This window comes from Aythya fuligula, chromosome 1 (genome assembly GCF_009819795.1).
Source record: "Aythya fuligula isolate bAytFul2 chromosome 1, bAytFul2.pri, whole genome shotgun sequence".
Lineage (NCBI taxonomy): Eukaryota > Metazoa > Chordata > Aves > Anseriformes > Anatidae > Aythya > Aythya fuligula.
In genome coordinates this window covers 163,233,445-163,257,922 of record NC_045559.1, presented here as the reverse complement: position 1 = coordinate 163,257,922, position 24,478 = coordinate 163,233,445, and positions in this window count along the sequence as shown.

Sequence of the window (24,478 nt, the reverse complement as noted above, 5' to 3'; positions counted from 1 at the left end):
GCAGGTGATTTATTGCTGAAAATAATGTTTAAGTGAAAGGAAAACTTGTGTAACATGCCTACTTGTGAACTTAGAGGAGGAGCTCATTAAAACCCCTCTATAGTTCACAAAGAGGAGTGTCCAGATCTACAAGTCTCTAATTATCCTTTCCTGGTTCAAGCTGGTCAGCCTATTCTATCAAATTTTCAAATTGATAACATATATTTGATTGAATCAAAACTAATTCCAATTGGAGCTAGCATTTTATGTGTGTGCAGTTCCTTTTTAAGTAGGGACATTTGCATGTAGTTACTTAAAATCTTTTAGTGTGCAAGCTGTCACACATTTGGTGTTGAACTAATCATACCTAACCTGAGCCATCTAAAAACAGGACCATGCAGAAGCTAGTTGATGTAGGCTGCTTTACAGTCAGCAGCAAGAGAAAGAAAAGCAAAACAAAACAACAAACAAACAAACAAAAAATATTTTCAAAGATGGCCCAAAATAAGCATACAAGTGATGAATTTCTTTCAGGAATGTCCATGTCTCTTTTCTGACTACAGAGAAAGCCATAGTTTTCTATGAAAAGCATAGATATTTGGCTTATGCCAGAATTAAACTGATTTAGTCAGAGTTATCTGAAAAAAAATCACACCCACAGAAACGTAATAATCTCTTTCAATGCAGAAAGATGACATTAATTTTTATCACTTGGCAATAGTAATTACAGAGTTGGAAGTTGGGTGGGTAGGGATAAAATTATGAAGAAAGATGAAAAAACTATTCTTATGTAAAACGTTTCACAGAAAACTTGAAAACTTGTTTTACAATAGTAAGTGTTGTTTAATAATAATATCTACTTTCACACACACACACACAAAAAAAGAGGAAATAAAAACAATTGAACATGTCATAAAAACTGGGTATGTAACCTAACAGATTTTTTTTTCAAAATACAATTGAAAACTTCTAGTTGCTGACACAAAGAAAACAGCACTCATGAGGAAGGTACCTGTATATTCTGCTGTCCTTCAAATGACAATGGTTTTCCAAAGTTACTGTATCACCGTTGATGCAATTTCCTTATCAAACCTTTTGTCTTTTTATAACTTACCTGTGCGTGGATTATGATTTTTTTTTTTTCCAAGCACTGTAATTCTTACAGATTTTTTTAATCAGAAACTTCTTTTTTTATAGTTTTAACAACAACAAAAAAGTTGCTTTCACAATTGACAGCTTTTAGACAAAAACAAATTGAATATTTTTTCCCTTTCTACACAACAGCATGGGGGAATTTCCACTTTGAAACAAACTTCATCTCCCCGAGACATATCCAAATAGCATTTTTATGTGAATTAACAAAAAATTGTAGAGGAAAATAAACCTTTTCAGAGAACAGTTGGTAAATGTCACAGCATCTCATTTTTCTACTAAAGCAGTTAATGTCTTATCCGATGTCCAAATCAAAGACATTTGTTATATTAAGTAGTGGATCCAAACCCTTAGGCACTTTGTCAAAAAGTTTTCCTGCCTTAGGGGAATTTTCACTGATGTGAAAACTGGTCAACAAGACAGTCTTTACTAACAGAAAGCAAATGTTGAACTTCTGTTCAAAGCGACTTTCAGGAGATTATTTATATTTCCTTACAAGAACTGACAGTTTATACCCTATACGTTGTTTATGCATAGAAGTATATGTAACTGTAATTCCTTTACTTATCTGAATTCTGTAAAGAATTAACAGTTTCAATGGCTACGACTTTCCACAATGTCATTTCCTTCTGCATTAGATGCATGAAAAGTTGTAAGAAATCTGCTTAAACCAACATAACTAATTTTAGGTACTGTAAAGCTTTTGAAACATCTCATGATGTTTAAGTTGCGAAAGTTTAAGTTGGGAAAACTAATTTCCTAAGTGAAAAGCCAAAACCCCGATACAAGTGCTGGGCCCTGGATGATAGATATGGTGGAAGAAAGAAAGTTGTAGAAACAGACAATATATTTCATTAGAACTGGATGGTTTAGAAATATCTGTTCAGAGTAAAAGAAAATCAATATAATCATATAATCCCATGAAGACTGAGATACCTGTCAAAAAAACTGTATATCTCTGAACTGTGAAACAAATTACATAAGCTCATTGTCAGCTCACAAACACAGAACTAACACACCTAGCTAATTTATACTAATCTCCTCTGCAGAAATGAGTAATGGTAACATCTAGGAAAAGGAAAGTAAACTTCATTGTGATGAACGTGATGCAGAACTTAGAAGACTGGACTGAGGGTAAAAGCCATTCCTTTATCACCCCCTCAACAATCCTGTTTTCCTATATTTGTCCTTTTCCTTTTCTTGATGATTAACTTTCACATTTCCTGGACAATCACTTCTCTCTTCCCCAGAGCAAAGTATCTTTTGAGGAATGGGAGTACAGTCTTCTTCTAACAGAAAGCTTATCAAGCAAGCATGTCAAGAAAGCACACTCAAGCTATGCAAGCACCCGCAGGCTTGAGAATGAGAGAAAGAGGTTTAATCTAAACTAGAGGCTTTATGAACATAGCCTTATTGCTTATTTTCTGCTTTTGAGCAAAAAGGACAAGGTACAGTTCATGTAATGCTAACAGAGCAGTTATTTTTGCTCCTTCTGAGGTCATCATTTACATAGGAGAATCATTGAGAACCACTCAGTATTTCTCTCTACTGCAGATTACAGAAGTTGCAAGAGGCTTACAGGCCAGACAGACCTTCAACCAAACATTGTTCAGATCAATCTGATGTGCAGGAAGAATGAGCAGATGGAGGAAAGAAATGAAAGAGAGGAAATGTTATTAGTTTGGTGCTATTTTGTGGCACAATTTCCATTCCTTCATGAGGCTCAGAATATGAGTTTGAGGCTTATATTTGGTGACATGTAGCCTCAGTTCCCCCTAAAATAGCAGGACCTGCAGTAGGGGAAAAAGATCATTGGCTTCAGGAGGACTATTATCTTCCTGTTTCATGTTCTCATGAAATCAAGATGTCACTGAGATTTCTAACACCCTTTCTTTCTAAATTTCTAGATTTCTAAATGTAGTCATGAACTTCACAACACTTGCCTTGTTTTGAACCTACTCATTAAATTCTCCATGCTTCTCCTCAGGGAGTTCTGCAAATGACTAGTGGTGCATTGCCTTGTATTGTGGGCAATAGTGTCATTTTTTTATATATCTGGTCAGGCATCAACACACATTCAGTGACAGTGTTATGTTCCTTGGTACTGGACACTCATGCCCATACGTGAAGAAGGGATTGCTCCCATCTGCAAGTTTGGAGTGCCTTTGTCTGAGATCAGTGTTTGGCTTAATTGAGCAACCTATATTGGAGAGGAAGAGCTATTACTTCCCCATCACCCTCCCACGTGCCAGAATAAAGTTCAGGTGACACTTTCATTCCTACCTTTACATCTTGATATTTATGTAAGCCTGAGCAGTAGAATTGAATGAATCAGTCACTATTCATATCAGTTGCTAATTCCCCAAAAGACATAGCTCAATCACAGTAGATGATTGATAGGCAATTTGAGTATGAAATTGTATATAAGAAAGGACTTTTTAAAAGTCCAGAAGATCCACAGATACAGGAAGCACACTAAACCACTTCGGAGCATTTCTTAGGAACACCACCAAAAAATAACTAGGTTAGAGGGAGATACTCTTGACTAGTGGGCAGCAAGGTAAAGGATTCTTTTTATTCAGGACTGTTGCCCAAAGTCCATGCCATTCAGTTAAATACAAGACATGGCTGGCTATATCACAACAGGAGAGAGGAAGGAAGGACACTAGCATCTGGAGTTTTAAAGACATTAAAAAGTAGTAAAGTCAGACCTGAGTCAGCTAAGGCTCTAGCCCACTGTACTTCACTCGGTGTCTAGAACTGGTCATGCAATGTGCAAAATCAGTTTACCTTGGTCCTATTTCCACTGCACCAGTGAAATACAGAACAAACATTACCTACACCTAAGTACATTCCTTATCTCTAGCCCAAAACAAGGTACTGTCACAGTGACTTTCAGTATTTTTCAGGCATTAGTTTATATGTAACCTCCCATTGTGAGCTCCATCATTCAAAAATGTGAACTGGAGATTCTTACTGTTCAGCTGCTTGCTTTAAGATGTGCTTAAGCATCATTTTTAAACACTATTTGTCTGAAAGTTCTTTTAATGGTATAAAGGTTTCAGCTGCAAGAAATGAGACTTTCAGGAGAGCAATCTCTCTGTTTTGCTTTCTGTGCACTCCTGCAAAGTAATATATATATCCATCTTGCTTTCAGTTATTCCCATTTTTATTTCATGGAGGCCTCTTTTAATCTAACTGTACTTTCTATTTGCTGATAAGGTGATTCCATAAATTATCTTACTGAAGTAGGTCTTTTAATTATTTCCTCCTTTAGAAAATGTAGTTTTCAAAATTTATTTTTTTCCACTACTGTGAATACTCTTTTTAATATTTTTGTGTTGTCAGATTTAATTTAAATATTATTCATGCTGTGCTCTGATTTCAATGTATTATTTAAATATGCTGACATATATTTTCTCATTATTTTGGGGGGAAAAGCTATTACCATTGACCGTGCCTTGTATATTACTACTGTTGCATATTTATGCTTGTGGCATAGGCAAGTACAGTGCTAAGATTAGAGTTTTTCTAGGGGAACAAGTCCTATACACATCAGTTGAGCACTTCTCCCAAATGTAAATATTTTTTGTTGATACTATCAGAAGCAATAAGAGTACCAGCTACTGTCAATATCTCTGTTAAATCCTTGTGCACTAAAGAAAGAATATTTTGTAGATGTTTCTGAAGTGGGGAAAAAGGACCAGGAAAAGACAGAGAAGAGTTGACATCAAGGAATCACAGAATCACAGAATCACAGAATTTCTAGGTTGGAAGAGACCTCAAGTTCATCGACTCCAACCTCTGACCTAACACTAACAGTCCCCACTAAACCATATCCCTAGGCTCTACATCTAAACGTCTTTTAAAGACTTCCAGGGATGGTGACTCCACCACTTCCCTGGGCAGCCTGTTCCAGTGTCTAACAACCCTTTCGGGAAAGAAGTTCTTCCTAACATCCAGCCTAAAACTCCCCTGGCGCAACTTAAACCCATTCCCCCTCGTCCTGTCACCAGGCACGTGGGAGAACAGACCAACCCCCACCTCTCTACAGCCTCCTTTAAGGTATCTGTAAAGAGCAATAAGGTTACCCCTGAGCCTCCTCTTCTCCAGGCTGAACAAGCCCAGCTCCCTCAGCCGCTCCTCGTAGGACTTGTTCTCCAGGCCCCTCACCAGCTTCATCGCCCTTCTCTGCACCCGCTCAAGCACCTCGATATCCTTCTTGTAGCAAGGCGGCCCAAAACTGAACACAGTACTCGATGTGCGGCCTCACCAGAGCCAAGTACAGGGGGACAATTGCTTCCTTATTCCTGCTGGCCACGCTGTTTCTTATGCAAGCCAGGATGCTGTTGGCCTTCTTGGCCACCTGAGCACACTGCTGGCTCATATTCAGCTGACTATCAACCATCACTCCCAGGTCCTTCGCTGCCTGGCAGCTCTCCAACCACTCATCTCCCAGCCTGTAGCTCTGCTTGGGGTTATTGCGCCCCAGGTGGAGGACCCCGCACTTGGCCTTGTTGAACTTCATGCAGTTGACCTCAGCCCATCAGTCCAGCCTATCCAGATCCTCCTGCAGAGCCTTCCTACCCTCAAGCAGATCGACACACGCGCATAGCTTGGTGTCATCTGCAAACTTACTGAGGGTGCACTCAATGCCTTCATCCAGATCATCAATGAAGATATTAAAGAGGACCAGCCCCAGCACCGAGCCCTGGGGGACGCCACTAGTGACTGACCTCCAACTGGACTTGACTCCATTCACCACGAATCTTTGGGCCCGGCTATCCAGCCAGTTTCTAACCCAACGAAGCGTGCGCCAGTCCAAGCCAAGAGCAGCCAGTTTCTTGAGGAGAATGCTGTGGGAGATGGTGTCAAAAGCCTTGCTGAAGTCAAGGTAGACCACATCCACAGCCTTTCCCTCATCCACCCAGCGCGTCACTTTGTCATAGAAGGAGATCAGGTTTGTCAAGCAGGACCTGCCTTTCATAAATCCATGGTGACTGGGCCTGCAAGTGCTGCGTGATGACTCTCAAGAGGATCTGCTCCATGAGCTTCCCTGGCACTGAGGTCAAACTGACAGGCCTGTAGTTTCCTGGGTCTGCCCTCCGGCCTTCTTGTAGATGGGCGTCACGTTTGCTAGCCGCCAGTCAACTGGGACCTCCCCCAATAGCCAGGACTGTTGGTAAATGATGGAAAGCGGCTTGGCCAGGTTCTCTGCCAGTTCTCTCAGTACCCTTGGGTGGATCCCATCCGGCCCCATCGACTTGTGCACATCCAAGTGCCGTACCAGGTCACCAACCAGTTCTTCATGGATAGTGAGGGCCACATCCTGCTCCCCATCCCCTTCCACCAGCTCAGGGTACTGAGTATCCAGAGAACAACTGGTATTGCCACTAAAGACTGAGGCGAAGAAGGCATTAAGCACCTCCGCCTTTTCCTCCTCTCTTCTAACTAGGTTTCCCCCCGCATCCAGTAAAGGATGGAGATTCTCCTTAGTCCTCCTTTTTGTGTACAAGGCCATGTCTACAATGGGAAATAAAAGTATATTGAATACTAGTTTTCATCTACACTGCTTTGGGGAAGATTTTCCCACTGCAAGATTGTCCTGGAAAAATATTTTTTTTGCAGAAGGTCCCAAACAGAAACAGACAGTGATCTAAAAATTAAATGTTGTATCCATGGGATAGACATGTTGTCCCCAGAACAAGACTTCTTCAGGGAAGACCTACTGCTCAGCATTTATAAAGAGTGTAACTAGCTGTAAGAGCAAGAAAGGTAGGACCAAGGCTGTTTATGAGTGACTGTGCTTACCTTGAACTCATGACCTTTCTTCTTCCCCTGCATCACAGGAGCAGGCATCTACAGGTCTCACCTTGCATTTGAGTCTCTTCTGCTGAAAACTTTTGCTTTGATATAGTTGCAATTTTACTTTTTATACTTTATCTTTTAATAATTATTTTTTAAATTTATCAGTCTATAGCCAGTACTCCTAAAACAGCAATTGGCAGCCTCAGTTTGAAGCCTTAAGAGGGAGAGGGAGAAATAAGGTCAAGAACTGCTTTAGGTCCTGAAGAAAAACACCACCATCTTGCAAGACATATCTCCAAAACCAGTGTTGGGGAAAAAGGAGCTTACTTTGTGGATTATGACATCTGTTTCAAATAACCTTTATTCTTGCCTAGGGATATAAATTATTTAAGTACTATGTTCAGTGTACTAATCATGTTCTCATTCCTTTTCAAGATACTATATTTTTTTAATAAGCTTTTTTTTTTCATAAAATCACCAAAGTTGCATTTCTTAGATGTTCCTTCTTCATATGATATTCAGCTTATAATTGCTTGTTTGCCATTTAATATTGAGAAGAAAAGCAATTTTCCTAAGGTGGTTACTAGATCTGATGCATATCAAATATAGTCCTTTCATTTTACTTGCAGTCTAATAAAGATAAAGAATGTTGAAATTTATTTTATGGCCAGTGGTTAGGAGGGAAAAGGGAAATACAGGGAAATACACAAGTCAGTGCAGAAATACTGGGAAGTTCAGACAACTTGCTTAAATCCAGTCCAGAATGGTTTTGAATGGCAAGACATGATTATTCAGGGGATTCCTGCTCTTGATGGAATAACTGTCTGCCTCAGATTCAACTTTAAATGCTCAGGAGGGAAGTCATGAATCAGACAGGTTTTGAGAATGAACTACTTTCCTATGTCCAGGAGTGGGCAGTAGAACCCAATGGCAGTTTGAAGGAGCAGTTCAACGATTCAATTTAGAGAAGAATTGATTTCAAGGCAGATAATGGGACAACTTACATATTCAAAGCTAAGCGTATCCTCAAGGCTATGTTGATTTTGCATCTGGAGCCATGTTAGTGTTAAGGCACTTTAGTAACACAGTAGAGGAAGTCAGTGTGTTTTTCCCAGTTTATAAGCAGAAGATGACTTTCCTTAATGTCAGAGCAATACATTTTGCAAGGACTAAACTCACAGCACACATGTTGGAAGTAAAGGAATAGTAGTGTATAGAAGAGGATTATCTAGTGACAAACAATCCTCCTCATATTCAGTGAACCTGCTTTATAACTAATGTGTCCTGGCACTGAAGAAACCAGACACAAGGAAACTATGTAGCATAAAATTGCTTTAAACATCTGTCAAAAGCAAATCGAGTTGATTACATTCTGTTTTGATTTGCTATAAACAGAGGTTAGTTTCTGGAAAAACAATTTTAGAACTGTAATCACATTTCTTTGACAGTGTGAGACATAGTTCTTTGATAATATAATATAGGAATTAAGTGGCTTGATTGAATTAAGAGGCCTTGAATGAATGTTTGGGAGCACACAGACATTCTCTGGTTGTGCAAACATTGACATGAATCAGTCAAATGGGGAGAAAAGAAGGTGCCTGTAGACATTATATAAAATAGGTAATCTTCATGGAGTGATTGCCAACAATGGGTCTCAAGGCACTTTGTAAAGGAGGGAAGTCTTTGTATTTCTCTTGGGGAAAGGGAAGGGCAACCTCCAAAATAGACAGCTTTCCCAAGGTTACTATGCAGAAAACTGGCAGAGTAAAGCTCTCCTCAACTCCAGAGCTATGTTTCATCCACCAGGGTGCAAATGAATGAAAGCAGTAATGAAACTGTCACCAAGAGTGCATGCTAATTCTGCTTGCCAAGAGATCTGCAGTGGGAAAATGCCAGTTTCTGAAACCTGATACAAATAAAACAATGTAAATGAGAATGAATGACAGAGATTTTTCAGCACAGAATTTTTGGCTAAAGCAGTCAAAATTGTGTAAAAATAGCCAGTAGACCAACGATCAATGTATGCAATTGGCCTGTGGAAGAGAGTTTCAAATTCCTACCCAGCCTCTCAGAGCTCAGATGAGGGCCTGAGTTGCAGAGTCCACCTCTCCATTTGTGTCCTTCTATTTTATTTAAACATATAAACATAGATTAGTGAAAGTTATTTTGATACACTCATCTCCACAGGCTTGCTAGAAAATACTAAATCATTACATGATTGCTTAATTATTTCTAGGTCACTCTTCTTTATGTGTCACATTCCCCTCCACTTTCTGCTCTTTCAAGCTTTTCTCAGGTTCAAGGCAAATTCTCTGGTCTAAATCTATGAATATATATGTTAGGATAGGATATGGCCTTCAGTAAATACTGCTGCTAAATGTCTTTGCTTAAAGTCAGAAACTGAAAATCCTAAAATTTTTGTTGTCAAAATGTCTTTTGAAGAATGGGAGAATTCTTTCATTCTAAGAAGTCAAAGAATGAAAGTCATGATCACACATTAACATGATGTCAAGAAAACATACTTAAAAGATTTGAGAGTTTACAGGCTTGAAGGGAAGCTCTTTGTCTAAAGAACTTTGAATTCTAGGCTCTTTGAACCTCTCCTTCCCTTTCTGCTTTTGAGCAAAAAGGACAAGGTACAGTTCATGTAATGCTAACAGAGCAGTTATTTTTGCTCCTTCTGAGGTCATCATTTACATAGGAGAATCATTGAGAACCACTCAGTATTTCTCTCTACTGCAGATTACAGAAGTTGCAAGAGGCTTACAGGCCAGACAGACCTTCAACCAAACATTGTTCAGATCAATCTGATGTGCAGGAAGAATGAGCAGATGGAGGAAAGAAATGAAAGAGAGGAAATGTTATTAGTTTGGTGCTATTTTGTGGCACAATTTCCATTCCTTCATGAGGCTCAGCAGATGAGTTTGAGGATGAAAAATGCACTTGAAGGCATTCTTTTCATTCAGCCTCTAGTACTCAGCAAGAATTTATGCTGTCTACTGCCACCAGGTCTGCTGGCCTTGAAGGTCAATCTTTCCTGTATTTTGAGCAAATTTTTCATCATCTATCTCCCTCTAAACAATGGAGCAAAATAATTCAAAGATTCCCAAGTTTTCCTACATGCTGCTCCCCATTCTTTCACCTGTAAAAGTGGGAGGTGAACTGAAATCCACACTACTTATTAACTTTTACCCCTGACATAGCAGTGGATATCTTGTGTAGGGGTGCAGAGAAATGGTTTTATACCAATGTACATGGTGCTGACTACAACTGCTTGGGCAGAGCAGTGGGCATGAAGGCAGGCTTGTATCTGTGCCATGTTAAAGCTGCAAACTGAAATTATAGTTTACAAGCTCTGATACATGGGAGTACTCCAAGTAAGATGCCACAAGTCCTTGGACCAAAATTAGTTCTGAGCATGAAGCCTGGCACATTTCAGTGCCTCTTCTGAGCTGATGCCAAAGTGTTTCCCAGGAGCACACAGACATGATTGTGTATCTCAGCAGCAGAGCTCAGATGGATCGGCCAGTACCTTAAGTAGATCAGGTTGGATGTTGCTACAGACAGACAAAAGTGGGACAGAGATATTCCATGACTGAAAGGCTTGAAAGGCTTGCAAATTTGTCCATTTTTTTCAACATCTTTTAGCCTAATGCAAATTACTTGTTCCTAGAAACTTCATCCCTCTTAATTTTATATAACACTGCAAATCACTGACAGAGCTGGCATGAGAGGTAGGGATTTCTTGGCAATCATCCTTAAATCCATACATGCTGAAATCTCATTCTCCCATAATTTATTTATATATATTTTTTTCAGCTTTATATCTTGGGTTTCTTTAAAAAAAAAAAAAAAAATACACCAACTGTTAGTGTCTCCATTCAAAGTGGTGTAATCTCCCTTGAAACTTTTCAGTTGGCTTTTGTTCTGCTTAAAATAGATGAAGCTAAGTTAAACATATGTTCCTAAATGCATGATTATAGTGTGTTTTTTTTGTTTTGTTTTGTTTTTTATATATAATTGGAGGGGTTTACTTGAAGTAGTATTTGAAATACTTCTGTGACCAGAATGAGTTGTGAGGCATCTGGAACTTGGATGGACAGAGAAAAACACTCGTGTTTTTTTAAGTCCTTTGAATGAAGGAAGCAAAACCCTAAAATATCCATAAAGCTATCCACCCTATGCAACATTTGCAGGTTGTTTTAGCTGTGACAATACTGAAAAACTTGACTACTGAAAGGCTTTGAGTGCAGTAGTTAAAGCTTACTAACCAAATCACAAAACCTTTCCTTTGCATATTTATTGTAAGTGCTCCTTGTAATTTTTCTTTCTTTACTAACCCACTATGAATGTCTATATAGCATACATATGCACAGACACACTTATCCTAGTATGAGATATAAAGCCACTCAGATATGTCAAGATGAATCTCTTCACCTGAAGAGTGGATGGGAACTTTTCTCTTTCTGTAATTTATTTTTGTGGTTTTCTCAGTACATTATTTCATGGACAGCTTCAAACACATCTGGTTTCACTTAACCCTTGTTTTGTCTCCTTAGATAATATTATTCTCTTGGTTTGCTTTTCACACTTGGCTATTTCTTCCTTACAGTCCTAAATCTGAATTTTATGAAATCTTAAGAATCAGATTCTTACACCAAAATCCAATGCAAGGAAACCTGAATTCTCCTTTTACAGTAAGCATGTTTACTCCAACACAAAAGTGGCTCTGAGAAGAAAAGCTTTGCCAGTATTTTGAATCAGTATGTTGGGAATAGTTGCAACTTAAACTGAGCTTTCTTCACACCTATTCTGTGAATGCTCCATTAATACATAAGATTGTATATCAGGAAGCTAAACTAATCTCTAGATTAGTTTTTATTAGTTTTTATATTTCACTTTTTATCTAGAGTACTTCCACATGTTTGTGCTGCTTCCAGTACTGCAGATGATGGATGAACCAACCTATGAAGACAGATTTTTCAAAAAAAATGCAAAGTATAGCAGATCCTTCACAGATGCTTCTCAATCATTACTCATTCCTATCTTTCTTCCTTTAGAAAAATAATTTAAATTAAACAGATTCGTTATATGCAGCAAAGTGTTGCCATGTGAGCCCTGAACACTTTGTTCAAGAGCTAGGAGGCCAGCCAAGTGCTTTAGTTCCTTAAAGAATAACAGATGTGTCCTTCCAAGTCTCATGCTAATGGAATTTAGGCTGCGGCAAGGAGTTTAAAAATACTGACAATTGTCTGCAGGCTCCGCTTCTACGCAGCTCTGTTGGTTAGTTTGTTTCAGGCTTGTATTTTCTTCCACAACTGTCAAAAGCATTGCATGAATTGTCCAGTTGAGATATAAGTAGTTTATTTCTAAGGACTCAAAATGAAAAGTCAAAATTAAGTCTATGGATTTCAGTTATGTATTATATTGTTTCTACCTTCCTGAATCTGGAACTACTACATAAAAAATGTGTTGAGCAAAATGCTCTCTCTTTGTATATACACATTAAAAAATCTGCAATCTTTGTTTCTTTACAACCATCATATGTTTGATATCCTTATTTTTTGCAGCATATCTTAACCATAAATGTGAAGGAGAAGATTTGTCATTACCATGACTTAAGCAGGAGATGCCAATAAATTCAAATGGCAAGTGGAGTGAGATAAGAAATCCTTTGCATTTCTCTGCAGTTCATGTTTTAAATGTTCTGAAGGCTCTAAAATCACAGGGAAAAATGGTAGGACCTAGGAGGGATGAAACAGGGTTGTTGTTTTTTTCTCCAGCAGGAACACACTGTAGGAGCAAGGGCTCTTCCACTGTCAAAGCTCAGCTTTCTGCACTTTGACTATGTGCACTCTAAAGTGAATGATGCTTATTATAATCTGATCATTGCTTTGCTCTCTTGTCTCTCTGGGATTGAGAGTGTTATGGAGAAAGCTCCTGACGGGAGTAGTACTGCAAGTTGCTGTGCAGTAATAAAATAATCACTCTCGATGATTATTATCACCATTTAATGTGAGTAACGGGAAGCAGAGAGATCTGGTGGGAGGGCAGCATGGAGGAGAAGCAGCTGGTGGCACCAGCAGTGGTTGGAAGCAGGAGGCTTCTGTATGACAGGCACTGAGAAGGCAGGACATTTATTTTTGTCTTTTCCATTTGCCCAAGCTTGTCTCCCTTATTCCCTCCCCATCAATTACTATTGTTGTCATCTTTGTTCCACACACTGCTTTGTCATCCTGTATAGCAGTTTTGTCTTCCTGTGTTTGTGTTTCTTCTTTTCCTTGTGTGGTCTTTGGTTCTGGGAACTGGGATTTGTACAGGCTTTTCCCTCACTCCCCCTCAAATCCCACTGTAAGCTTGGCTAGGGAAGGAGACAGCTACTCTTTATCCCCAAAACAGTTTTTAGACCTCTATCTTCCTTGTCTCAAGTAAAAGCTCATATTCCTTTGGAGAGAAAAGAACTGGAAACCCTAGAGCTCCTTTTCTGGGCACCTAATAGAGGAGGAAGATAGTAATGAGTTGCCTCCTTCCTGCAGTGTGCGAGTCAGTCTGCATGGCAGAGAATATGGCCTGGCAGGGTACGTTGTCCCTTTTCATAAGACAATAAAATCAGGTGATGTAAAGCACCACCTCTCAGCACAGGACAACCTGTAAGGGCTGGACAGACTCTGTCCCCCTCAGCTGAGAAGAACTCAGCTGAGAAGAACTTAGGGAGAGGGCTGGCAGGAGGAGGCAAGATTGTTGGTGGCTGGCAATGAAGAAGGGAAGCATAGGTGAGACTTTTGTGAGACGATGTTTCACTAGAATTGATGCTGAGTGGATGAGAAGTACAAGGAACAGCTCAAGATGATGTACTTCTTCAGTATTCCCCACAGTTTTTTATTTTGTTCTTTTTTTTTGTTTTCACTCTTTCACTCTACTGCTCAAAATTTTCTCATCTATTCTTACATTCCTTTACAAATTTCTCTACTATCTCAAATTTATGTCCTGGAAACTCCTGCATTGACTTTATCATGATTTACTCAAGCATTTTTTCTTAAACATATTATTTCATTTTTTCCTATATATTTTGAGTTCTTCTAATTTTTTATTTATTTTTTATTTTTTTTTGATTCAGCAGAGAAAGGTGAAGTTTCCTTATATTTTGATAGCCATCAACATAAATTGCAAACTCTTTCCTGGGGATTTCAAATACTTTTGTCCCAGTAACGTAATATCTAATATACAACAGGTATCACATTGTAACAGATAGTCACTCTTACAGATCATCATTATCAAAAGGCAGACTGTAGTTTGTAAATATCATCTAGGTTATGCACTTTCCTCATCTTTCAAATCATCAGTAGCAGAAGAGCTTGTCCGTAGCATTTAACCTCATTTTTTTTTTTTTTTCAGAATGGTGAGTGAAAACTTTTAAGCAGTGGAAAGTCATAGTTTATATGACAAAGTGCTGCATAATATTCATACAGTCATTATTTTATTCCTGAACAACATCTACTCTCTGCTCAGAAATACAAAAACAGTGAAACCCAGTATCCACTGCAACCAGCGCAAGAGTTTTGTCACTGATTCAGTGGTCCAAGACACTGTCCAAAATTAAGTATTTCACAGCCTCTTTTATCCACTTTTGAGTTCTGTTTTCCCTCTCTTCTTCCTCCTCCTCCCCCTTCTTTTCTCCTTCTTCCTCTTCTTCTTTTCTTTAAAATCCTAATCTCTAAGTAGATTCAGGCTTTTTTCTTTCTTTCAAAGCACAGCTCTCCAGTATGCAGACATCAGAGGCAGTACGCATCACAGAGCACGGACAAGCTCTGCAAAAGCATAGATGTTATGGCCATATCAAAAGACACCACTGCACCTAAGCTGATGGAGCTACTGTTTAAAAGTGAACATAACAGATATGCCAAGAAGGGTGAGAGAGTTTAAGATATGTCATGTTTTTGCTCAAGTAGTTTTACATGCAGTTTTCTCTGAGCAGAGGTTGTCTGTCTTAGCAGCGTAAGAAAATAAGCAAGAACCTATATTAGAGATACTTTACTCTCTGAAGCATGATATTGCAGAGTGTGGGTGTCTCTGAAATTCTGTTAGAGGTCTAAAGACAGTTTTCAATGTGAGGAAAAAAAGAGATGTATAAAAATATTAAAATTAGAGAGATGTACTTGGTTTATTTGATATTTATTGTGGATAAGGATACCTGGGAGATCTAGGAGAAGAATTCTCAGGTACTCTTTTTTTTCCCTAAATTATCACATTATACGGTAAAGTTCAGGAAGGAGTCTGGCACTATTACATACCAATGTGTGAGTACAGCCTGTGGATGGAAAGTGCTATTATTCACACTTAACTGTAATCAGGTACCTAATGATAATTATAGTCTCCCTATATTCAATGTTTGTGAGCCGTCTGAGACAGAACATAGAAGGTAAGAACCAAATATAATTTTGTTCACTTTTACATACATCATTATTTGAACACTTATTCTTCTTTAACCTTTTGAGCCTCTTTCTTCTCTCTCTGCTCTCTATATTTTAAAAGGTACAAGGTGGAAAAAGCCATTGTCTAGATTTATTTCTGGATAGCTACAGCAATTAAACAGGACTGTGAACTCCCTTTCACCCCACGTTTTTGCAGAGTCGGTTCTTCCCTGCTCTGAACAAGAAAAATTTTACAGCCATTCATAGAGATGTGGCTACTTCTACAACCACTCTTATTCCATGTGTGCTGTAATCTCAGATCTTTTGAGGGGAAGAAAAACACAAGAGGCAAAAGAGATCATAATGAGTCTGGCACTTGTTATTGTTGCTAACAAGCTTCTTCTTTGATTTGTAAGACTGCTACTAGGGGTTGCAGATGAGCTGATTTGATTCCCCAACACTACTGCAAGTGGTGAGGCCGCATGAACACTTGCATCATTGTTTGAAGAGGCACCTGCGAGGCACTTCTACCACTGCTGAGCTGCACAACGAAGCAAGCAACACCAAAGATGAGGCAGCAAGAGCTTTAGTCTCCGCTTCCTCTCTGCTGCTTCCCCCTCACCAGCTTTCACTGTCATCTTGTGTGGGACTGAACCAGCTGGTGGTGGGGGAGCAGGCACAGCTCGTTATATTAGTCAAGTATTAGCGCCACTGAGAGGGGTCAATTGCAAAATGAAGGTTATTGCGATAAGTATGACATCAATCTCATATTATTAACTGTCAGTCCTGTGAGTTCCCCATGAGTTTTTTTGTAAATTAACGTGGCAAAAATCCATGACAAATAACTACTTAAAAGTTCCCAAAATAAAATAAAATAAAATAAAATAAAATAAAATAAAATAAAATAAAATAAAATAAAATAAAATAAAATTTATTTCTATCATTCCAGAATCAATAAAAAGGGTCAAATTCTCTAAGGAGAGGAGGGGTACAGAATTACAGAGATCTCAGGAATATCCTTACTTTAACTGGGCATAAAGTGATTGCCAACAAACTTCTTTGGTCTGTCACAGAAGGTTTTGCTGGTACCGGTAGATGAAACCCTAAAATAAAAAGCTGTTTGGAGCTGGACTCAGACTTCAAACTGAGGAGGAAAAAAAAAAGCATCTGTATTTTCTGTTAACACATTGTAAAGGTGTCCTCACCAATGCATGTTTTCCAAATCCAATAGAATGGGAATGTCCTAGATGTTAAAATAACCACTCTCAATCACTCTCTGAAGATATTTATATTTTTCTATTTAAAAAAAAAATATATATATATTTATTAAGAGTGTTCAGTATTAGCATAAAGAACCCCCTGCATTCCCCAGTTAGCAGGTAGCAGATATCTCATGTCAGCTATTTTGTGAGCAGTATAATTAGCAAGGCAAACTGTACAACTTCCAGTTTGATTCATTTGATGATGCATATTCTGATTCATTTACAATTATACCAGTAATTGGCATAACTGTTTAGACGTATTTGGAAAATGTCCAGAAGTGGATATCCTAATTATAGATTTATCCCAGTGGCAGATATTCGCATTGTATAATAACGACTTTCTTTATCTATCAGGAAGCTCTGTGTCTATTCCTAAAGCATGAGACTAGTGAACGCTATTGTTTTATTAAAATACAATAGACCAAATAGGGAAACTTGAAGGAGGTGTTCTCTGATGATGCCCATTCAGATTCTAGGTACACAGAAAAGCATAATCCCTGCCAGCTCCAATGCAAGCTGGCATTTCATTTTCTCATGTGCCCATCAGAGAAATCCAGTGAAGCTGAAACCAAAGTCTTCTGACTAATGACAACAAGATGAGATGGTGAGAACCCGCCAGGACTGGAAACTCTTTCAAGTAGGGTATTCCCCAACAAGCAGGAGGATCCAGATTTCATCCAGGCTTTGCTTCTCAGACACCATGCATGATCTCCATGCCTGTGCATCCCCATGTTTCTTGGTGGGTGATAGGACTCGGCTCATAGCAGCCTAACCTGAACCCCTCTTTCCTTGCACTGGGGGACTCCCTCTCGCTAAACACACAACCCAGGCCACGTGCCAGTGGCATTTACAGCAACAGCAAAGACATGGAGGTATGCCTGAAGCAGGAGAGGACACTGTATACCAAAGGACTCAAGTTGCTTCTGACATAAAGGTTAGAAATCTTTAACTTGCAGTCAACCTAACCAGCTGTTTTAATAAAGGTGTAATGAGTGAACTCCATGTTGAAGACATGAAGACTTTTACCTTGAGATACCTTTATTTCATTTCTGACTTTATATGATCACAACTTTTAATGAAAACTTAATTTTTTTGTGGAGTAAGAGGGTCTTTTTTTATTATTATTTATATCCTAGAAGATTAAAAAAAAAAAAAAAAAAAAGAAAGAAAAGAAAAAGGAAACCTCCAGTTCTTCAAACTACACCAACTACTTGTTTCACTGCAGATCAGTTTTTGTGCAATAAGCTCAGAGCTGTTTTCCCCTCTAGATAAATTGTATGAGTTACTATTTCCACCAGAAGCAATTTCTACAAAGTAAGGCTGAATGCAATAGCTATCATCAGGCTATTTAACAGAACATTCCCCTCAATTTAAAAGCAAGGTTGTATGTGTCTATTCTAGATCCTGAGCTGCTTTGCAAGAACTAGTTTAAGCACTTCCTTGTCATTTTGATACGGAAGATATATATAGAAAATATAATCACAAATACTTGACCATATACTTTACGCATTTTTTTCTCAGCTCATTCTGAGATTTCAAATGTTAACAATTTCATTATTAATAACAAATATTGAGTATTTTCTAATTAAAACATTGAATATTTTGTACTATGATAACACATTTCCATCTTTTCAATATTTTGTCGTGAATAAACTTTGTAAAATGATGAGGAAGATTTTCAACTTTACCATTTTCAGAAAGAATGTGTTTGCTTTCATAAGGCAGGAAAAGAAGGTCTTCATTTTACATCAAAGAGTGAACTGAAACACGCAAGTACCAATATTTGACTTGTCTATATCTGAAAGTCAATAGAAAACTTTAAAACTTGTTTTAACTTCACTTATATCCATCACAAAGTCTAAACCAGGTGTTTTCGTTGCATAGCTGAACCTATTTCCTGCTGTTGATTTTTTTTTGTCAACTTCATTTCTACAAAATCAAACAGACATAAAATAACAATTGAATTTATTGAAGAACATATAAACGAGTCACTTTGAATTCTGACATACTTTGCCATCTTGTGGCTGTCCTTGTTCCATAATTTCACACATAAATTACATAAAACTTCAATAATGTGACAGTGGTTCCTAAGGGCTTCAGTAGTATGTAAGTCAAAATTGCCTTTTAGAGAAGAGTTTAAAGACAAAATGCCATGGCAAAATTCCTACTTAATTTAAAATGAATTGTAATTAAATCCAAACTACCAATTTACATCTGATTAACACTTTTTCTATTTTAAGTGACGTTCATCACTTAGGTCTGTAAATAAATCACACTTTTTTAAAAACAAAACACCAGGAAAAAAATAAGGGCTCTAATCTTCAAGGTGACAGATTAAAAATAAATAAATAAATCACAGCCACTTGCTTTATATGTCACAATCATCTATCAACAGATATATGGAATGTTATTGCAGAGATTGCTGGGATTGTAATGATGGTTGACAACATTCTGGGGGAAAAAAAAAAAAAAAGAAAAAAGAAAAAAAAAAAAAGCTACCATCTACATGTGTCTTATCTACATTGTAATTTATAATATCCCCTCTGGCCTTTCAATTTCCACAGTCTCCAGCTTGGGAGAGATAGGGGCTAGCTGCAATTTGTGTGTGTGTTTCTTTGGAAGGCTTATTCCAGCTGCTGCTGATAAGCCCACCAAAATAAATAAATCTTACCCTTTTAGTTGGAACCAAACAACATTGTCCTCACTGATTTATTGTCTCTTTGTTTCCTCCATCAGTCTGCTCTGATCCTTGCATTTAGAATAATATCACAAAAACAAACCGATACACACATTAACAAAAATGTATTTAACTGCTTTATTCACCACTACAAGATCCATTTAAGAGCCCACTGAAACTTGTACCAAGAGACCTGTCCCTAGGTGCCATCTCATCATGCTTTCACCAATCCTTTCTTTGTGTGTCCACCCTGTCATAGTATGTACTTTTCTCATACGGATTTCAAGTCTCTGTGGCTATTCAATTCTGAACACAGATGTCCAACTCAGAATTGAGCCCTGTGTAATATCACATACTGCTTAGCACTATCTTTACATTTAGCTACATTTTAGAAAGTAACATGTAAACGCGATTTTCACAGTAAGAATTTGTCTTTACATAATACAAAACCAGGTATAGGGAACACTCCAGAACATTGTGAAAATTACGAAGAAAACCATATGCTCTTCACTTATAAAAAGATTAAACAAAGTAGTTAAGGGTTATATACCCTTTTTTCTGCCCCAAAGAAACTCTTGCTCTAAATAGAATAATACACTTCTATTATTACTTTACTGTTGTTTTGTTATATTGAGCTATATTTCAGTGTATTATGGAAAGTCAGTTATTGTGCCCCTAGAACACTTCTGATTCTAATGAGCTTCATTTTGTATTGGGAATTCCTTCTGCAAATTGACATTTCCCTTTTCTTGCATCCTTATTTATTTATTTATTCCGAAATTATAACGCAAGAGTCTCTTTTTTTTAGGCTTGCCAATGAGACATATAAATGTAACTGTCTCTTGCAGTGAATCCCTAACTCTGCAGGAGATATTTTTCTTCCAAAAATAGTTTATAGTGAAGAAAAGTGAGATCCTTTTGTGAAATACTACACAGTCTTGTGTCTTTCATTGTCTGCCTCTTTTCCTTTTTCCTGCAATTGCAGTGAAATTCTATGGGTAAAATTGAAAAATCTATAAAAGAAGACTTGACAGTCATTTCTGAATCCTGGTTGCTCTATGGAATCTTATGAAAGCCTGAAAATGAAACCAGAGGTGGGAGAGCTGATAGATAAGGTACAGTTCCCTGGCAAAATAGTGTAAGGGCTTAGATGCTTCATAGCTGTGTCAAGAATTTGCTTGTAGATCATTAATGGAAATGTATTTAACAACTTTTCTAAAGTCACTGCTTTTTTTTTTTTTTTTTTTTTTTTTTTTTTTTTTTGCTTTTCCATTCTCTGTAAGTAACACATTACAACGCTTTTAACAGGTAATAATGGTGGCAAAATTAAAACTAGAAGGCGCTAATGTTAGAACTGCCAAGTTCAGGCAATATGCTTTAGTGGTGCTGATTTCCTTAAAATAGCATCATATCATGATTTCAACCTTACTATTTCCCAGACATAGATAGTTATCAGAAAAATACAGGTCCAAAAAAACAGAAGACACGTAACAGTTGTAGCATTGCCCAGGACTCCATAGGTATGATTGTGTTCACATCATCCTGATCACATTTATCCTTATAAATTTGATAAAATACCACTCACCAGGTAATCTGTTATGTAGTGTGTTGTTTTTTTTTCTTCAAAATTGAAAACAAATCTCTTCACTTGGTTTTACTTAATATATTTTCTTTAAATTTGGTCTCTTTGTGAATGTATACTTTTTTCTCCCTGGCGAAACAGACAAACAAATAGACCCATTGGAAGAAAATGATAACATGAAAGGTCAAGGGAGTGCTGATAAGAGTTTTCTTTGGTGAGAACAGTTTATATTGGAACATGGCAGTTTACTAAACCTTAAACTTTTTGTGTAAATCTGTCATTTAAAAAAAAAAAAAAAAAAAAAAAAAAAAAAAAAAAAAACCTGCAAAGTCTGTGCAGCTGCAGGACAAAAGATGAGGAGAGGATGAAAAAAACAGCTTCACAGATTTACTAACAGGAAAATACTAAAGAATTATCCTGAAGGGGATGAAGAATTATATGCAAATCCCCTACTGTTTTGGATCGATGAAGTGTAGTTAATCCTTCTCGGTCCCTCCTTTTAAAGCTCTTCATTATTTATTGCTCTCAGTAAAGAAACTAAAGCTGTAACCTGTGTGTGAGTGCACTCACTGGAGATGTGGAGTGCCAACTCTGAGTCAGTTAGAGCTGGAAATTGACCTATGATCTCCTATGGATCAGATAATATTTTATCCTCGGTGTCATGGTGGGCTATCTCTCTGTGTTTCTTTTATTTCTTTTCTGACTTGCTTTCCCCTGGTGAAGTATTTGGAATTATCCTGGTTTTGTTTCAGTGAAGAATAAAAATATATTTTTGCAAACTAATATATATACATTTTTTTTCTGAACTATGGTTCTTGTTTCCTTGACTTCTAAAATCAGAAGTGGCTAAGAAATGTGGTAGAAACCATCCAAAGTATTGGGCTGCAGATGGTTCAAAGTTAAAGAAGCTGATGGAGAGATGGTGTCTTTGGCAGAGAAACAATTAACTGGTGTTCCAGGTCTTCTTCCACTGGTGACTGGAAGCTTTCAGGCTGTCAGGTTCCGTTTATTTACACCACAAGAAGAGTAATGTTTTCTAATGTCCAAGCATCCTGATTTGGTGGATAGGCTGTAACACCAGAGGGTCATGCTACAGAGGTACCTCACCAGGCTGGAGAAAGGGGTTGACAGGGGCCCCATAGAGTCTTACAAGGGGAAGCACAAAGTCCTAGAGCTGGGGAGGAACAACCCCAGGCACCAGTACAGGCTGGGGGCTGACCAGCTGCAATGCAACTTTACTGAGAAGGACTTTGGGGCCCTGGTGGACCTGAGCCATAAGCCAGCAATGCGCCCTCATGGCAAAAAAGGCCAGCAGTATTCTGGGCTGTATTAGGCAATGTGTTATCTTCAGATTGAGGAAGGTGATCCTTCCCCTCTATTCAGCACTGGTGAAGAACACCTGAAGTACTGTCTCCAGGTCTGGGCTCTCTGGTACAAGAAAGATATGGACTTTCTGGAGCAAATCCAATGAAGGGTCACACACCTGACTGAGGGACTGGAACATCTCTCCTACAAGGAAAGGCTGAGAGAGCTGGGACTTCTCAGCCTGGAGAAAAGAAAGCTAAGCCAGATCTAATCACTGTGTATAAATATATGAAGGGAGGAAATGAAGGGGATTTTTCTCAGTTGTCCCCAATAATAGGAAAAAGGCAGTAGACACAAATTAAAACACATGAACTTTCACCTGAACACACTAGAAAACCCTTTGCTATTATGAGTGTGGTCAAACACTGGATCAGGTTGCCCAAAGAGGCTGTAGAGTCTCCATCTTTGGAAATATTCAAAAACCATCTGGAGGCAGTCCTGGACAACTTGCTTTAGGTGGCTGTACTTGATCAGGGTGAGTTGGATTGAATGATCTCAAGAGATCCCCCCCAACCTAAATCATTCTGTGATTCTTGTCTTGCCATCTCTGAGAACTTCCTTCATGAACTCCTCCTTGTCTGATATAGAAATAAAAATAGTTGGCTGAAATATTAGCATTTCACTTCTCAAGCAGGACAAATTTCCAATACTGTACATAACCCAACTTCACAACAGAAAAAAACCAACTGCAAAAAAACTTTTCTATAATGGCCTACTACAGCAATAGGTGTTGGTAAGAAAGGATTAGCATGATAACTAGATCTATTGCACTTCAGGAATTCAAGAGGTAACTGCTGAAGCTTTTTCATGTCATCACTTTCATTTAAGAGATTCATAAATTTCCTAATGACCATTTTGTTTTTTTTTTTTCAAGTTGTGAAAGCTACTCCCAGTTTCCCTTTGCTTAGTGGCTCTGAAAGCTTCTCTGAGACTATGCTGAGAAAACATGTACAGTTACGCTGACACCCTATGATACTCTTTTTAATGTCTTTGAGAAACTTCCAACATGATTACAAAGCTTCAAAACAGTTTTGTTTAAATATAAATATCTTGTATTCTTGATTCCCCAGTGACATCTCTTTTCAAAAAGACATCAGGCAATGCTTTATCCTTGAATGTTTATTAAACACTTTCTCTTTCACTCATTTAAATGGGTCCCACCACTCGCCAGGAAAATATTTAATTAGTCTGGAATTCTTTCAGCACATAAACTCTTATCTGGGAAACAAGCAGATCCTGCAGATACAGCCCCTGTACACTACAGCCGTAATGGGGCACGGAGAACCAATTTCCTTTACAAGATCTATCAAGACATTGTGCTTTGTATACTGAGCCAATGTAACTGAGACATAGCTTTGAAAATTGCAATCATTGCTATAAAGTAGCTCTTTCAGCCAGAAGCAGAACTAATACAGCTTTCATTTCTCTCATACGTATATGGATTATGATGTTTTTTACGCATAATTATAAATTCATTATTTTCCATAGGATGTCTGCATTCTAATGCATTCTATACATTGAATAGACTGTGCTGAATATGAGATATTTGTTTTATTCTTTTATGTGTCTCAGTCCTTTGGTGGATTGTCATAGCTGCTGTGTAATGTACCTAGCAAAGGCATTTCTGTGGTGCTCACTCCAACCCCATCACGTTCATAATAACCAAAATAAATGACTTCATTTTTATGTTGAGCTTGAGAGGAAAAGAAATAGAATTACTTCTAATTTTCAGTTAGGGAAGAAAAAGAGCAAAAAAAAAAAGTATCTTAAAATTAAAGGCAAAATTAACTCAACTCCTTGCCTAGAATCACAGAGGAATACTATAACAGAGGCAGGCAGAAAATTCAGTTTTCCAGGATGATTTATAAGAATGCATATGATAAAATCAGCTCTGGACAGCAGTGGGTCCCTTTTGGAGCTGGTTGAAGCTGGCTCTGATCTGACACAGGGCAGCTGCTGGGCTCTGCTCAGAGGCCACCCCTGAGGCCCCCTGTTGCCAAAACCTTGCCACATAAGCCCAATACACTAGGCAAACATCTCATGTGGAAACAATTAGATATAAGCAACCAGAAGAAATTCTTAAGGTTAACAAGTGTTGGAGAACTTTAACCTTACAGATTTCTTGCAGTATTGCGTGTCTGCAGACATGGAAGAAAGGTGTAGATGTACAGTTTTAATGTAAGCTCTTACATAAGGGAAGTATTTATTCTATCTGGGTTTGCTGAAAAGGAGACATAAGATA